The 8,564-nt window shown below is 41.7% G+C and overlaps 1 long non-coding RNA gene across 1 annotated transcript in view; it reads right to left on the bottom strand.

Annotated features, from left to right (window-relative positions):
• Window positions 1–431: 431 nt before the first annotated feature.
• LOC116095456 overlaps window positions 432–8,564 on the bottom strand; it is a 12,405-nt gene continuing 4,272 nt past the window's right edge. The window contains exons 2-3 of the long non-coding RNA XR_004120600.1: window positions 1,166–1,251; window positions 432–852 (exon numbers count right to left, since the gene is read on the bottom strand). This is a non-coding gene — a long non-coding RNA (uncharacterized LOC116095456). The remainder of the gene's footprint in view (window positions 853–1,165; window positions 1,252–8,564) is intronic.

The following is an 8,564-nucleotide window of genomic DNA, read 5'->3' as shown; positions in this document are numbered from 1 at the left end:
AATAGAAAAAAATCCACTCTTCTAGATAATTTGTCTAAATAATTTGATGACTAACATACCATTAAAGGTTTTTTGAAGTCCTACATTCAAGGGAAGGAGAGAAAGGAATTACTATTGTAAAGGTCTTAGTGGCCAATTGTCACACTAGAAATGCCATACTAGTGACACACTAGAAGTGTGGTCCCTTGTTGCTCACAACAACTGGTGTGTAGTGACTATCAACTATCAACTGTAGTTTGAGGTCGGATCTCTGAGGCTAAGACAACTCAGTCTACTTCCTTACTAAGAAGGTAGAGCCCAAGACCAGGCCATCATAAATGCCTCTGGCTGGTTTCCCCACAGTCCCAGGAGGCCTATGTTTAAAGCATTTGATCCCAGGAAATCTCCAGCTTGGGAGTTCAAATAAGAAGGAAATGATGCCAAGGAATTTGCTAAGGCTAAGGTTTGCCGGCAGACTCCACTCTTTTATTCCAAACAATTTCCTGAAGAGCACAGCTGTTTCCTCCTCTGAATCCTCAGTGGCTAAGTTAAGCAGCATTTGCCCGAATGCTAATCTTGAGATTATGTGTCTCTTAATCAATTTGGCTGTAATTAGGTTGAGCTTACAAATTGTCATTCCAGGAATAATGATTGTCTTTAGAGGCGGTAAGAAATGCATCAGCATGGCTCTTTGCTGTTCCATGCCTCTACAGCAGCCACCCTGCCTGCCATGGGGGCAGAGGAGGTGGGGCACAGCGCAGGGCTCTGACATCATGCTTCAGGCAGGTATGAGTATGGGAGAGTATGGGAGCGTTGCTGAAGCAGTGGTTTAAGGCTGGCTTCTGTTGTAGTGTTTGCTTCTCTGGGTTGACTCTATATGACACAAAGAAATGATATTCGTATCATCCCCTCCCCCACTGGCATAACACTGTATGCTAACAGATTAATAAGCGTATTCTTCTTGGTTATGCCTTCATTTATGCAACTTCTTTCATCTGGGGAGTTTAAGGCATTTTGTAATTACTGCCTCTGTCTTAATATAGGAAATAGGAGAACATTATTCTGGCTGACCTTGTCAATAGCATGTGCACCCAATGGTGGTGGGGCATGTTTATAACATTCCTCTTTGTAACCTAGTTCCTGTCCCACAGTGCACAAGAAATAGCCATTGTTGGTATCTACTCACCTCAGTTGAGTCAAGGAACCAGGATTGGAGGTAGCCATAGTCTATATCAGCTTTTAACTTATCTGTTCTCTTTGTTTTTCAGCACCCTTGGCAAAAACAAACAAACAAAACCAAACACAAATCAAAGCAAAAAAAGTAAAGATTTGGTCTTAAACTCAACCTTCAGCTCTTATTGTTAAATGCCGATGTTTGCAACATCATCCACTTAGCTGTCTAAACTTGTAGCCAATGCTTATAATTCCAAGTCTGAGAGTGTCCCTCCTGCCTTCCCGAACCCTCCATTCCTCCTGCTTAGCCTTGACATGGGCAGCAGGAAGAAATGGAAGACAATTTCTATGTGTGTGATTTTTATGGATGTGGATTGAGAAAAATACAAGTTGCTCCCAGGCCCAGAGAATTGCTGTAGCATACCTTTATGGGATGCTTCTCCATCAGTGGCTTTCCCAGTGGAAAGCATATCTATGAATACAGAGTGATCTCCATTTGGTCTCTCTCCCCACAGCATTCTGAAGTCCAGGGTTAAGTGAGCTTTTATTTTGGTGTTTGGTTCATTGCTTGATGGATGAGCGTAAAGCCAGGCAACCATCTCTAACATTCCCTATTGCCTTTATCTTCATTCAATCTCTATTTCATACACTACTCATGAAGTCTCTCTCCTCAATCTATATATCTCAATAGGTAAGCATTGTTTTGTCTTGGATAATCAAAGGGTGTACTTCCTATGACATAGCAAAAGCTGGAAGAAGAGAGCATATGGCCTAATCAGAAACAGAAGACCCCACAAAAGATAAAACTTAGGGAGAAGAAAGTAACTCTCCTTTTGGACTTTGTTCATGAGATGGATACCCTCAGAGCTCCCAGAGTCTCAACCACCAACCAAGGAGTACACACAGTGGGACTGATTGCTCTGGCAGCGTGTGTATAGTGGAGGATTGCAAATTTGATCAATGGGAGGAGAGGACCTCAGCCCTGTGAAGGTTCTGTGCCCCAGTGTGGGGTAATGCCAGGGCCTATAAGCAGGAGAGGGTGGGGTGGCAGGCATGGGGGGTGGGGAGGCAGCTGGGGTTTGTTTTTGTTTGTTTCTTTGTTTTTTAGAGGGGAAACTGGGAAGGGAGAAATTTACATGTAAATAAAGAAAATATCCAATAAAAAAAAAAGTATGTACTCAAAAGAAATGTAGATAATTAAATTGGGAGGGATTTTGTAAGAGAACACCAGAGAGTAAGACTGAATGCTTTACTTGATGTTTATAACTCTTGTATCAAGTTACCACAGTAAGAGCCAAGATTTTAAACTCTATTAAGTATAAAACAAACAAACAAACAAAAACACTTTATATATTTGTGTTCATTTAAGAAATATGCCAGGGCCAATAAGTGGGAGAGTGTGGGGTGGCAGGCATGAGGAAGGGGGAGGCAACAGGGGTTTGTTTTTGTTGTTTTTGTTTCTTTCTTTGTTTTTTTGGAGGGGAAACTGTGAATGGAGAAATTTACATGTAAATAAAGAAAATATCTAATAAAAAAAGAAAATATTAAAAAAAAAAAAAGAAAGAAAGATGTCTGGAGGCGCTTCAGCTGTGTCGTGGGACCAGCAGAGGAGAGGTAACGCTAAGTGGGGTCTTTTTGTGTGACATTGGTTTAGTTCCACTAAACCATGTCAGAAGCCACATTTATCCCTGGACTTTGCTGCAAATGAGCTAATGAAGGCTGTTACTTGTATGATTTGGGTCAAGTTTTCTGTCTTGGTTCACACATGCCCGAAGCTGGTTTTTCTGAAGGGAACACACACAGGAAGGCCTAAGAGCATACCCAAATACTTGAAAGATACACGGTAGAAAAATTGCTTGAATGTTCTCCTTGGGTAGGAGTTTTTGGTGGTCAAATTCCATCCAGACCATCAGGAAGTAACTTAACTCTTGGAACTCGTAGCAAGAGATTCAGAGGGGGATTAATTAGCCCTTCGGGAAAAATACGGTATGTGAAAGAAACACCTCTTCCCCATGTTAAAGGCTTCCTGAAAGAATGATAAAAGGTCTGTTTCACCTCTGAGTGCATGCTGATTCTTAGCAGTAGGGTTTCCAATGAGCTTGGTTTTATTTCTTTTGAGACATGAGCTCACTCTATAGCACTTGCTATGCTTCCTGGGTGTTGTGGTTACAGGCATATGTAGTCACTCCCAGCTTGTTTAGCTTGAGTTCTTTGAAGAAAATGTGGTTATTTACTTATTAGTTTTTAAAAAATTGTTTACATTTATTTAGTGTGTGTATGTGTGTGTGTGTGTTCATGTGTATATGTGCCACAGTACTTGTATAGAGAGGGTGAGTTACAGGAGTTGGTTTTCCTCCACATTGATCCAGAGGCCTGAATTCAGCTTGTCAAGCTTAGCAAGAAGCACCTCTCATTGCTGTTCATTCACAGGCCCCAGTTAGTGTGTTTTTCTGTGTATGCTATGAGCAGTTACTCTTTGATGGGCCATGGGATCAGTTTTGTGGTTTGGGTATTATCATTCTTTGAACAGAAGAGGAACACATCACCTGTTATGAGGATATGAGTTGTTTTGTAAAAGTTTGGTTCCTTTTGTAAATTAAATGGGTGTAAAGAGAGGAGATGTAGAGCGATGATTACAAAGAATCATGAGCTTTGGAGTTGGATTATTAGGATTTAAATCTCAGGACTGCCATGTTGTTGTTTGAATTAGAAAAATCCTTCATGGACTCTGGCCTTTGACCATTTGGTTCCCAGTTGGTGGCACTATTTGGGGAGGTTTAGGAGATGTGGCCTTGCTGGAGGAAGTATGCCACTGGAGGCGGGCTTTGAAGGTTTGAAGCCTCACATCACTTCCAGTTCTCTGTCTGTCTGCCTGCCTGTCTGCCTGTCTCTCTGTCTGTCTATCTGTCTCTCATTGGTGCTTTCAGTTGAGGATGTGAGCTCTCAGCTTTCTGTTCCTGCCATCCTGCCTGCTGCTTGCTACCATGCTTCCCTACCACGATGGGCTCATCCCCATGGAGCTGTAAACTGAGATAAGCTGTCTTCCTTAAGTTGTCTGGCCATGGTGTTTTATATTAACTAATACAGAACTGTTGAGTGTTGCATGAGTTAGATGAGATGATGCAGGTTATGAACGAGGCAAGAGTCTGGTACAAGGTGAGTACTCCATAAATGCTAGCTACTCTGGTATTACTATTGCCAGTGGGCAATTCTTGCGATTCAGAAATAGGCATTTATAAGATCAAGATAAACTAAGTGTAGTGGCACAGGTCTTTAATTCCAACACCTGGGAGGCAGAGGTAGGTGGATTTCCACGAGTTCAAAGCCAGCCTGTTCTACATAGTGACATCTTATCATGAAGAACAAAACAAAACAAACAAAAACAAAAGCAAAAAACCCAAAACATCGAGGTAAAAGTCTACTCCTGCTTCCCAGCCCTCATATTTTTTGAGCAAATTATAACTATGTTTATAATTTTCTTAGAAGGAGGAAAACATACCCTGATAATACCAAAAGACACAGTGTTGTCATCTGCTATTCAAGCAAGACCACGAAAACCACAGTCTCATTAGTCTGCAGATTTTTCTATTAGATAGAATGAATGTTCACTCATCCTTTATCTTGACATTTCTCAGGACACCTAAGAAATAACTGTCAGTTATTAAGCATCTTGTGAGTTTGGGCTCTTATCTTTTTGGGCTCTTCTGCTATCACCCAATCCCCGTCCCCATTTTTTGTTTAACCAATGAAATTTCCTTGAGTCCTGTTTTACAAAAAGAAAGGAAATCCCTCTCTCCATTACACAAAGGTCTCCAAACAAACAAGCCCCCACCCCAACACCTTTCGAACAACTTCACGGTCTTTAGGGGCATTGCCTGTTTTAAAGCATCCATTGTCACTGAACTCCTGATCCCCTGCTTTATCTCATTCAGAACCCATGGATGAACAACATCTGGCCCTGGTGATTTACTGTACAGACTCTCTCAAGTTACTCCATACCTTTCTCCTCAGAGAATGAGGAATCTCTGTCAAGGCCACTCTCTGCCTTGCCATAAAATGTGTCCTTGGAACAGGAACTTCCCTATTGTCTTCTTCAATAAATACTGATTCAAGCCTTCATTTAGTAGCTCTTCTCTTTCACCATTCCATTTAACAGTGTCCTGTCCTGATGAACATGCTACTCGTGCCACAGCAGACACAATTCCCAATGCCATGGACTCTTTATTACCTTGATTACTTATTCCGGTGTTTCTGCATGTTTTCCCCATGATCTCTCTGACCTCTGCTAGGTGCCAGTTGGTAGAACTTGAGTCCCCATCAGAAGGGGTAGGTGACCTATAATGGGTGCTCATTTTTCAAGAGTGCTTTTAAAACAACTAATGATAATGTTCCTGCTGTTAAATAAAGTACATGATACCTAGGAAATATGGACAATTACAAAAAAATAGAAGAGAGTATATTTTTATAAGCAAAGATCACAGGTGGCTCTTGCAGAGGACCTGAGTCTAGTTCCCACCACACACAAAGCAGCTCACAACCACTTGGAACTCCAGCTCCAGGAATCCAGCCCCCTCTCCTGGCCTCCATGGGCACCTGCACTCACATCCACATGTCCATATCATACTCTCATACATAATAAAATAAAATAAAATAAAACTTGTCTGTAGATGATGTACCTACCCCTTGCTTTGTTTTCCTAGAACACAATGAATCCAATTTCCCTCTCTTCTGGTCCTTTATTTCTTATGTGTTATGCTTTGGGGCTGGTGAGAGATAGTACTACGTACATGTTTCAAGCATATTTCAATCTCTTCACCCAGCATTTTGGAGCATGTATTCGAGATGTGTTCTTCAGAGAGACCAGATGGTCCAGCTCTGGGATGCTACTACGTAGTTAAGTCCTCAACCACTCACTTCCCCAGCAGCTTCCCTAGTTTATGTCACATTTGCTGCTTTCCAGCTTCCCCCTGGACACTAGGCACCATGAAGCAGACAGTCAAGCTCTCAGGCGATACGGCTGAACCATGGCCTCTTATCATTTGAACTAGTTGAGTAAACTTCATTGAACTTTCTGTCTCTTATGTAGATGATGAGATAATAATAATCTGCTCTTCCTGAATATTTTTTGAATTTCTCAAAATGGGTATCAGATTTGAACTTAAGTCTTCATGCCTGTATAGTGCTCTTATTAACGTTAACTGTCAACTAGACATAGAAATCACCTAACAGGAGAGCTGCAGTTGAGGAATTCCCTAGATGAAATTGGCTGGTGGGCACATCTGTGTGGGGACTGTCTGGATTATTAATTGCCACAGAGGGCCTGCTATGGGTGGTACCATTCATTCCCTGGGCAGTTGTTCCTGTGCTGTATAAGAAAACTAGTTGAACATAAGGCTCCATGAGCCATCAAGCAGTAGACGTTCGTAGTTTCTGTTGCATTGTCTTGGCTGCGAACAAGTTCCCTGGTTAAAAGCAATGGTGTGCAGAATAGCAAGCGGGCCTGCCTCCATGTTCCTACCCTACTTCTCTCAGAGACGTAGACCGTAACCTGAAAGTGTAAGCCAAATAAACCCCTGCCAAATAAACAACTTACTTTGGTCACGTTATTTCTCACAGCAATAGATATGAGGCTGGAACATTCATCATGCTCTCTCATTCACTGAGCAATCTTCCCTGGCTTTTACTGTTTCTTTTTTTTTAAACTTAATTTTTTTTTTTTTAAAGTAAGAAACTGAGTTTAAGCAATGATTGAGGATAATGGAATCTAATCTGATAAAACCCAAGAGCAACTGTTCAAGTTTGTCCTCATGGAGGCCGGTGTCCTTTTCATGTGCCCTTGGCCTCTGAGCCTATCGTCTGCTGTGGTAGAAGCACAACACACATGTCCACCACATGTAAGATGATGCAGACGGGAGATCTGAGGAGCACTTGAGATAAGACTGAGCAAAAGATGCCTCAAGAGAGGAAGGCTTTTGTTGATACCCTGTCCATCATGGCAGAAAAGCATAGCAGAGGGAGAGGCTCCATCTGTCTCCAAGCCCGGGAAGTAGATAACGGGATCTCTCATTTTTTATTTAGTCTGGGAGCCCAATCCATGGAATGATGCCACCCATACTGAGAATGACTCTTCTTTCAGGTAATCCTCTCCGGAGGGTATGCCTCCTAGGGGACTCTCAATCCAATCCAATTGATAATGATGATTAACTGTAACACTCTCTTCAAGCCTTGTTTCTTAACTGTAAAATAGGGCTAATAACAGTATCTAGCTCACACACACATCGAGAGGGTGTGAGAGAGCAAATGAGATAGTGTAAGCAGTCACTGAGCACGTCGTCAGACATGAAGTCGGAGACTACATGCTTATAGCCACCTTTACAGTCACCTCCCTAACACTGTGGCCGTGGGTTCCTGAAAGATGAAGCCTGCTTTTCCAGGATTTCTTATTGCACTTAGCACAATGCCTGGCTTCACAGTCAGCACTTGATAAATGTTTGTAGAATATAGGCATAATTAATGTAGATAAATATGATAAAACAATGCCTTGTCTTTTGCTGTGAAATGTGGTGAGTTTACTGCACTTGAGGTTGCTGAAAGCCACTGGCCCCATGGGTTTCCCTCACTGACACAAACACTTTGAAGTAGTGTGTAGAATGGGCCCACTGTGTTGCCATCACTCTGGAATTTGGAAAATTACAAGCAGAGTTAAAGAACACTATTAGAATTATTTATTCTTTCTATGCCTCTTTATTGCATTCATTTTGGGGGAAATTATTCTTATTCAACAAGGAGAATACATTGCACATTCATGTAGAAAGAATTTCACCAATTTGTGGAAGCTTTTCTCAGATCTTGCCACATGCTAGATGTCAGGCAACGCCTCATTTGGCAAGACCTAAAAACAACTGGAGCCCTGTGACTTACAACAACACAAAGTTTTCTGAATCTCCTCTCTAAGAAGGAAAAGGAAGGACATTTGTAAAACATAGAGATTCGTTCTTCTAAACAGCTCCTATCTGGAAAATATATGTAGTCATTTGTCTGACTTAATAAGAGGACCAGGCAAGTTTCACTTATCTTAATTTGGCCTGTAATGAATACACCAGATGAGATTTTGCTATGAAATGTGACTGTTCTTTCATTAGCACACGAGATAATTGTCCTCCTGGAATGGACCGACTTTATTATTTGGTGCTTAACTTAAGCTGACATGATCTAGAAATTCCCTGGAAGTGAATTATGGTTAGAGGGGAGATGTTGGGATGCCAGGACACTGAGATTTCACGGGTGTCCATATGTGGAGAAGGCTTTGGAGAGACACACCTGTGGTGGTGACCTGAGAGATAGGATGTCATTTATTTGCCAGATCTTCTGAAATTCTCTCTTCCCCCCCCTCTCTCTCTCTTTCTCTCTCT

The sequence above is a fragment of the Mastomys coucha genome, unplaced genomic scaffold (assembly GCF_008632895.1).
Source record: "Mastomys coucha isolate ucsf_1 unplaced genomic scaffold, UCSF_Mcou_1 pScaffold18, whole genome shotgun sequence".
Classification (NCBI taxonomy): Eukaryota; Metazoa; Chordata; class Mammalia; order Rodentia; family Muridae; genus Mastomys; species Mastomys coucha.
This window is presented reverse-complemented; position numbering and strand designations above follow the sequence as displayed.